The following is a 10,185-nucleotide window of genomic DNA, read 5'->3' on the forward strand; positions in this document are numbered from 1 at the left end:
TATTAAATATTTTAATATTAAATCACAGTCTATTATTTTATTATTTTTTGTAGGCCTAAGTGAGTAGACTCATAGGTCCAATATTTTGTTAATTGTGATTTTTTTTGAAATTTTTTTAAATTTATTTTTCTCGAAAAAGTATCGAGTACAAAAAACAAAAATCTAAAATTTTTTTTTGAAAAAAATTGTGAATATTTTTTTTTTAATTCTTTTAAAATAATTTTTTTTTCTCGATTAAAAAAATTTGAGAAAAAAATCGATTTTTTGAAAAAAAATCTTTGTCAAAAATAATTTTTTTTTAAATCGAAAGATAAATTTGAAAAGTGGACCTATAGATAAATTGTGAATTTTTTTTTAATTCTTTTAAAATATTAATTTTTTTCTTGACTAAAAAAAATTGAGAACAAAATCGATTTTTTTTAAAAAATCTTTGTCAAAAAATAACTTTTTTTAAATCGAAAGATAAATTTGAAAAATGGACCCATAGACCCAATTAATCCATAAATTGTAAATTTTTTTTTAATTCTTTTAAAATATTAATTTTTTTCTCGACTAAAAAAAATGGAGAACAAAATCGATTTTTTTTAAAAAAATCTTTGTCAAAAATATATTTTTTTTAAATCAAAAGATAAATTTGAAAAGTGGACCTAAATCCAATTAATCCATAAAATTTTATAAAAAAAATTGGCTTTGAGATTTTCTTTTTTTTTTTTAGATCTTTTTAACTATAATTTATTTTTATCTTTTTTCTTCTATAGGTTGTGGTCAATAATTAGTAGACTTGTGTATAACTTATCTATTTATGACATATCATATTAACTTGTTAGAATTTATAGTAGGATATATAAAATTTTAAAAAATTCCAACTTCAATGTGTCTTTGAAATATACATAAAAGAAAAATAATAACGATGTACATATTAGGCCACTTGTGTTAGTCCCCATTGAATGCCCTTTCAAGAAATTCCTTATCAGTCACCCCCACAGCTGCTGTCCTACCTGAAAACCATATGGTCCCGTCCGTACAACCTCATCTGGCTATGCTGCTTTTCACCTATTCTTTTTCTTTTAATTATCAACTCTAGTTTATTTAGTGGTCAAAATTTAATTTTAAATTGAAGAATAATTAAGTATAAAAGAGAGAAAAGTAACTAATAGAATTATTTTAACTTGAATATACAATTAGGATATGATATATATTTATATAGGTGTTTCTTAAGTAGTAGTTAATATCACAAATTTCTATCTAATCATAATTAATGTCTTACTATTTTAAATTAATTTTAACATATATCTAATTATGTCTAACAAATTATACAAATTATACATCGGTCCGGATGGAAACAATAAGAACAACGCAAGCAGCGAAAGATTTTGATTGAAATTCAATTTGATGGTGCTTACTAACATGATTAATGCAATATCAATGTATGTGTTCATATAATTGTCAAAATAAAAAGTTTGTGTCCATATATGAAATATCAATGTGTGTGAGGATTAATTGTAGGTTTTCATTATACTTGTACAACAACTTTATAGTTATTTTTATTAGGTAATCGGCAAATAGTAGTGTTCATTTTAGTATTATTTCTTATGTTTCTCACAATAGTTTTCATTGCATACTTGATTGTATTTTCTCAATTATTTTAAATGAAATGTCTTGAGTGTGTTTGAGTAAAATAAATGGATATAAGGTTAGTTTCAAAGTATATGAATTAGTGGTATGTAGTTGAAATGAAAGTAGTGGAATGAAATGAGATGAAAAAACATTGTTGTGAAATGGAAGATATATAGGTCCCATTTGATAATTGGGTCATGAGAGGGTACAAGGGATGGTTTTATTTGATTAAGAATAATTATATAAGAAAATCGGATATTATATCTTAAACTATAATTTTAAGACAATAAATTTATGAATTTTATAATTTATATAATATTAAATATTTATTTTTGTTTATCTAATATGAGACTTTTTTTACTTATACTTGATATATCACTAAAAATAACAAATCACTTTTAATAGGGTCATCTCTTCCAAATATTTTTTTTTTCTATCTACAAGATTTTAATCCAATACCTTATTTACATAGGGGTCCGATTTGAGTCTTGTGATCTAAAAAATATTACAGAATAAGATGGAATGAATGTCATTACATTTTACTTTTATTAATCAATCATTTTTAAAATATTCAAACATGGGAATATTATCTTTTTGACATGTATATATATGATTTTTTATTTCAATATTTTTCAGCAAACATACCTCAAAAAATAATTTGAATTAATTTTAAATGAATTATATTTTGTAAAATTTATTTTAATAAAAAACAAAGTGTGTAAAGAATTAATAACAACAACGTATATATACGTTGAAATGATACCACTCTCTCTATTCGCATCAACAATCTTTTTTTTATGAGACGTATCAACAATCTTTTAAGACAATAATGTATACATTTTAAGAAAATGAGTACTTAATTACTTATATAATTTTTTAATACAAAATAATATATTAAAACTAAAATATATTTATATTTTATTTATTATTAATTTTTCATATATTTGCAACTAGTTTAATAAATAATAAGTGTGATATTGAAAAAATATATATATTTTATTGATACGGTACAATGACAAATAATATGAACTAATAAAATGCTTCAAACGTAACACTTAATATACTGTAAAAAAGACACTTAATAAATCACCTGATAAGACTATATATATAAAAAAATATCACTTGTTAAGTCCTCAATATTTAACTTCTACCAGCTTTTCTGCTTCAATTGAATCTTACATTTATAGCACGACAATGGATACAATATGGGTATTAAAGTACATGTTTTCATTCTGCACTTTCAAAATTTACCCGCACCAAATTTCATACTCGCATGGCTAGAAACTTTACTACTTTTATTTGTATTTTATTCGCATCGGTAGAGACTTTATTCAATGAATTATTTTAAGAAATTATTTTAAGTGTATACATTCTAATTTCACTGCCACAAAAAACGATTGAGGAGATACAATTTGCCACTGTGAAAAGCACAATCATCAACTTCCTAATCTAAATACGCAAGAAATCATTTCAAATGAATCAACTTAGACGTCAAAATCTAGTATAAATAAGTATTAAAGAAGTGAGATTGAGCAATGCGAGATTGTTGATTGAGTTTTATGATCAAGATTTGTCAAAAAATTCAAGAACACCAAAATTCTAGTGATATATTTATTCTTTCTTTATAATTAGCCTAATTGATATTATACAAAATTCATTATTTCTTTTAATCTTAATTGACATTCTACAAAATTCATTATTTCTTTTAACCTTAATTGACATTCTACAAAATTATTTATTTTAGCCTTAATTGGCATTCTAGCTTATGACCATAAAAAAATAGATGATTAAGCAAAATTTATTCTTTTTAGTCTCATTGGCATTTTAGCTTCTAACCAAAACAAAATATATTATATATTGGATGGTTAAGCACAATTTTATTCCTTATAGTCTTAATTGACATTTCATATTCTATCAATATCAACTTCTATTCCTAATATGAATAATCAAGCATAATATCATATTTTGTTGCTATTTTTAACATTACAAATTGCTTTTGGCCAGTATCGCATTTCTTTCTTGTAATTTTCCAAGCTTGAAGTGTATTAACACATAAATTGAGTGAGTATTAGATATCTAAGTTGGTTAGTTAATTAAATTGGTTAATTAATTACATTAGGTAGTTAGTTATTTTACATTAGTTATATATTTTTTTAATTGACTATATAAATCTATGGAACCATTAATGCAATTGGTTCTCCTATTTTATCATTAATATTCAATCTTCATCAAAAAAATTATTTTTTATAAATACTTAAATCAATAATCATAATAGTCGTCAACATGACACAATCACCGTATATTTTGACAATGTAGAAAGAATAAAAGAAGAGATAATAAACAATCACCGTAACACATAAGAAAATGACAAAGAAAAAATAGAAAAAACAATTTAAAAAAAAGTTTTATTGACGTAAAAACAGATAAAAATATTATTAGATGATAGTATAAAGATTTTTATATTTTCATTATATATAAATTAATTTATTATAGACAAGGTTAGATTAATTAAATATTTAAAAACTTTATTAATATATATAAACACACTAATAAATATATATATTTGATGGGCAACAAATAGTATTCGTACCGGCACCAAGTGGCAGACCCAGAAAATTTATAAAATTGATGGGGACAACAAAAAGTCAATTAATTTTGACAAAAAAAGTATCTTTATTGTTTACAAAATAATAATGAAAAGTAATTTCCAAATATGTAGCACTTCTATAAATTATAATTGTTCTGTATCAATTTTCATATTCTAAAAACATTCAATAATTTTTTTATTATTATTATTAAAAAATATATCACTATCTATAACTATAGTTAAATAATCATTTGGTGACACTTATATTATAAGTTTGATAAAAGGTGTAAACGGTTTAACTTGTGATAAATAAGTAACAGTTGGTGGATCTAACGAGTGTTATGACTTGTGTGGGTTATAAAAATATATCGATTATATTTGCAACGGTCAAAAAAATCCTCTAATTCTTAAGCCTTTTATTAATTTTTTTTAAAATTTTTAATATTAAGTCTCCTATTAAAATAATTTTTTTTAAATTTTGGTCCATTATTTAATAAGGCTTAAGAGAGGGGCTCATAGGGATTATAGGTCCCCAATATTTTGTTAATTTTGAGATTTTTTTCTTAAAAAAATTTTGAAATTTATTTTTTGTCAAAAAAATCTCGAAAAAGTTAAAAAATATATTTTTTCTCAAAAACTTTTGTGAGAAAAATAAATAAAAAGTTCGCGAAAAAAATCATTTTTTTTCTCAAATAAAAAAAATTCAAAAAGAAATTGTAAATAATTATTTATCAAAAAAAAAATCAAAATTTTTTTATCGGTGAAAGAATTGAAAAAAATTATTTCTCAAAAAAAAAAATTTTAAAAAAAATTGTCAAATTTTTTTGAAAAAGAAAATCGATTTTTTTTGTTGAAAACATGGACCTATAGCCCACTAAACCCACAAAATTTTAGGGAGCTTTTAGTGTTTGGGGTCTAAATTTTAGGGAGCTTTTAGTGTTTGGGGTCTAAATTTTAGGGGGCTTTTACTGTTTGGGGTCTTTTAAATTATAAAATTTTTTTATCCCTCCAACATATAGACTGAGACTAATAATTAGGGGGCTTATCAAATTAACAACTTGAACTATATTATCAAAGTAAATTTTTTTATTTGTGGGGACAACAATTCCATTATTATGAGTGTGTATTTACTAGTACATGCAATTGTTTAATATTATGGATAATTATTTGTATACGTATTCAAATTTGTAGTAAGAGTTTTTATTCTATTGATAATAAATATATTTAAAAAATATTTATTAGGTAAAAATTCAATTTTCATTCCTATAAACTTACATTATCATTGATTTTCGTTATCTTTATTAATTAGTGGCTTTATTTTGTATTGAGTCACGCTTTAACGGTCTATTTGATTGGTACTTGGGCTTTGAATTAAGCTAATGGATTGAAGTATCATTGCACTTTATTTTTTATAAATATATTTAGCCATTCAAAAAAATAATGTATATGTGACATAAAACAATTGAGTGTAAAATAAACCCTTTAATTTATTTGTAACTAAATCGTGACCAAGTGTGGTTCGAAAAGAGTGTAAAGTGAAGCCTGACATGTTATTTTCGCACCCTCCTTCAAAAATTTATTAATGCCCCCTCAGTCACGTGGCTTAAGGGACCGTCCGTACAATTTATTTATTACTGTTCACAAACACAGTGCTACCCACGTGACACTCTCCCCTTCTTGCCTGTTGTAGGTTTGGCACCATGCTACGGATTGAATGTGACTCTACTACTCTTCACAATTCCTCTAATTTAACCACTCCACTTGTTTTTCTTATCTAGACTAAGATTTTGCTACAAAAGTTAAACATGATTAATTATGGTTATCCAACTGTTCTTTACAAAATATTATGTCAGAAATGTTCGTTTATTTTATTGATTGATTTCTTAACTACTCTAAAAATTTATTTTGATTGATATGTATTAGAATGATAATTACCATAAATATTTATAAATGAAATTTTAAAGCTTAAATCATAAATCTTAATACTAAATATTGTGATCAACTAAAGATCATGTCATTAGCATTTCACATTTTGCGTCTATCTCTTGTGTGCGCATTTTCCTTTATACTCATTGTAGTTTGAAAAATAGTTGTTTTATACTTATTCTTTTGTTTCTCACTTTGTATAGCTAAAAAAATGTAAAGAGAGATAAGCTTTAGAATATTGAAATATCAATGAACACTACTTTCGACTCGTATTTGACTTAGAATCATCAAACATAATTTGTGTGATTGAGAAAAACTCGACTTTATTATTCTCAACTAGCTCCTTATTCATATAAATTAAAAATATTTTTAGGTGTAAACAAAGGTGTATCACACTAATCAATTCGTGCACCTGAGATAATATGACATGAGTCAATTAATTATAACACCATCCACTACAAGAAAGTCATATATCACTAACCATCTCCATGAAACTAAAACTACCACAAACAATACAGAGGGAAACAAAATTAAATATGTGGTGTTCAAGACCCTCTCAAATCTCCATTGAAAGTTTATGACCGCCAAAATTCTCACAAACATAATTGGTGGCTTGTTGCACCTAAAATGTCATTTTTTATATGCAACTATCTTCATATTTCTCATTTTCTACTTCTTCTTCTTCTTTCTAATTTTTTCTTTACTATATTTTTATTTTCTCCTTGTTGAATTTTAGTAATTTTTTCATTTATATTTTTTATGTTAAAATAATAAATTTAATTTATTTGTTCTAATTATATATTTTTTTACAATATGACAGTTGATATTATAATAATCATATATAAGATATTATTTATTTTAAATATTAAAAAAAAATCTTTTTTTTTTTTGAAATTATCTCTTTTGTGGTGGTCAAAATCCTTATAAATGTTTTTTATTTAACTTACATAGTTTGTGATCGTTAAAATATTCACAGGTTTTAAAAAAAAATCACATAAATTTGGACAGTTAAAATTGATAATGACATGTGGTCCTTAAGACCTTCATAAATATTGTCGAAAAATAGTACGAATTCGTGGCAAACTTTTGCATTAGTTTTAACAAATCACCGAGGACTTTTGTCTTCCACTAATAGACATTTTCTTTTAGTGACCGTATAATCCTTATGTGCCAACTCACTAACTTAACATTGAATGCATTAAAAGATGTGTCTACACCTACACATTTGAGTGAATGAGTGAAGTTAGAAACTTAAGTCGATTTAAAACTATCACGATTAAGAAGTTGATTTGTAAAAGTAAATTTTAGTTCCAACAAGTAGCTAAATCATAATCAACTGAGGAAAAATTAGTTGAAGTGAAAGTCTTTGCCTATGCCTATGAGCTAAATTTATATTGCATATCAATGCAAAAATATGTAGTGTCAAATTTATTATTTATTACTTTTCTTAAAAAATAGCTTTTATATTAACATTTTTTAGTTGATAATGATTAATTTTCTTAATGTAATAAATATATAATTTTTTTTCCATACTATTTTTTATAAAAATTTATCTACTAGAATAAAAAAAGTTTTTGAAAATTAAAATACACATTAATGAATTGAGGAAAATGTAAAAAATGACATTATTATTAAATAGAGCAAAAAAGTATCTCATATATACAAATATAATAATAATTATAAGGACATTTGATATACCAGAACACTAATTCGAATTTGAGATAGTCATTTTTCTCTATATTTAATATATGTGTGAATTTCACCATTGAACTCTTTAAAATAAAATTAAAAAAATTAAAAAAAATAAGTTAAATTTATATTATATATATATATATATATATATATATTTAAAACCACAAATAGAGTACATTTTTGTTTAATTTAAGTTTGAAGGAAATATTTAGTCAATATAAAAATATTTTATGTATACATTCAACAAAACACATATTTTTAAAATATTAAATAACGTGACAAATTGACAACACACATTAAATGTCTTTAAAATATGCTTATTATGATAGTGTGTATATATTAAACTAAGAGATTTTTAATGGGACAACAAAAACAAATAGGTAAGATGAAGATGTGAGAATTTTGCCATGTTTGCCTCCTCAGCTAAATGTTTGATCTCTTCTAGTTCGTTAATTATGTATATATTATTGATGGGAAATTCAACAACAAATAACAATAACAACTCTAACAGAACAATATGCAGCGGATAATCAATTTCTCAAACTTGCAAGAATATGTGAGGAGCAACAACAAATAATCACAGCAACTAAAATCACTACCACATAGGACACAATAATTTTTTAACGTAGAAAAACCTTCTCAATGTGAGAAGTAAACAACCACGGGACCAAGCCAGTAATAGAGCTCCACTATGATCAAAATATGGGTACAAGAGAGTTTCAAATAGGGCACAATTCGTGCTCATGAACCAGGCAAAAACAGCAAGGTAACCAGCACAATAATCAGTCAAAACAATGAGAAAACAAGCATGAAATTGAGAACAAAGTTCAGCAAAAAAAAACCAGGAAAAACTGCTACTGTCCGAGCTCAATTTCTCCCACCTCAGACCTCTGATCGACGATCCAACCGGTCAGATTGAAGTATCATGAGTCACGAACCTTCTGTCCAAATTTCAGCCCGATCCGACGGTGAACGAAGGATAAATCGCGAATCTAGTGCAGCTGCTTTGTTTTATGCGAAAATGGGTTTTGCTCTTCCTCTCTCACTTTTCTCTTTGTCTCCCCCTAATCTGACCTCTCTCCACTTGGTTAAGTGAGACACATGGGCTTGCACATATTGGGCCTTTCTCCACATAGGAAGGGAGCCCAAAACCCAACATATCTCCCCCTAATCTGACCTCTTTCCACTTGGTTAAGTGAGACACACGGGCTTGCACATATTGGGCCTTTCTCCACATAGGAAGGGAGCCCAAAACCCAACATATCTCCCCCTCACAACTATGTGGAGGTGACCGCCAAACCGGCGATCTCACAACAAGTTTCAAACTTGCTTCTCGGTAATGCCTTGGTCATCATATCAGCACCATTATCATCTGTATGAACCTTGGCCAATTCCAACAACCCAGCATCCAAAACATCACGTATCCAATGATACCTAACATCAATGTGCTTGGACCTAGAATGAAAAGTTGAATTCTTACCAAGATGAATTGCACTTTGACTATCCCTCACAACTATGTGGAGGTGACCGCCAAACCGGCGATCTCACAACAAGTTTCAAACTTGCTTCTCGGTAATGCCTTGGTCATCATATCAGCACCATTATCATCTGTATGAACCTTGGCCAATTCCAACAACCCAGCATCGAAAGCATCACGTATCCAATGATACCTAACATCAATGTGCTTGGACCTAAAATGAAAGGTTGAATTCTTACCAAGATGAATTGCACCTTGACTATCACAAAATAGCAAGTACTTATCTTGAACAAAACCAAGCTCCTGCAAGAATTTCTTCAACCATAACAATTCCTTGCATGCTTCTGTAATGGCAATGAACTCTGCCTCAGTAGTGGACAATGCAACACATCTCTGCAATCTGGATTGCCATGCCACAGCTCCCCCTGCAAACTTAATCAAGTAGCCTGAAGTAGACTTTCTGGAATCAATGTCCCCAGCCATATCAGAATCAGTATATCCCACAAGAGTAGGCTTATCACCTCCAAAACAAAGCCTCAAACTGGTAGTACCACGAAGATACCTCAAAATCCATTTCACAGCATTTCAATGCTCTCTACCTGGATTAGACAGAAATCTACTAACTGTACCAACAGCATGTGCAATATCAGGCCTTGTACACACCATTGCATACATTAAACTACCCACAACAGATCCATAAGGAACTCGTTGCATATCTGATTTTTCAGCTTCATTGGGAGGACTCCGACTAGTACTCAATTTAAAATGAGTAGCAAGAGGAGTACTTACAGCCTTAGCATTTTCCATCTGGAACCTCTGTAACACTCTTTCAACATAGTGTTCTTGTGACAGCCAAAGTTTCTTCTTGTTCCTGTCACGCATGATT

This window comes from Cicer arietinum, chromosome 1 (genome assembly GCF_000331145.2).
Source record: "Cicer arietinum cultivar CDC Frontier isolate Library 1 chromosome 1, Cicar.CDCFrontier_v2.0, whole genome shotgun sequence".
In the NCBI taxonomy this organism is placed as follows: Eukaryota; Viridiplantae; Streptophyta; class Magnoliopsida; order Fabales; family Fabaceae; genus Cicer; species Cicer arietinum.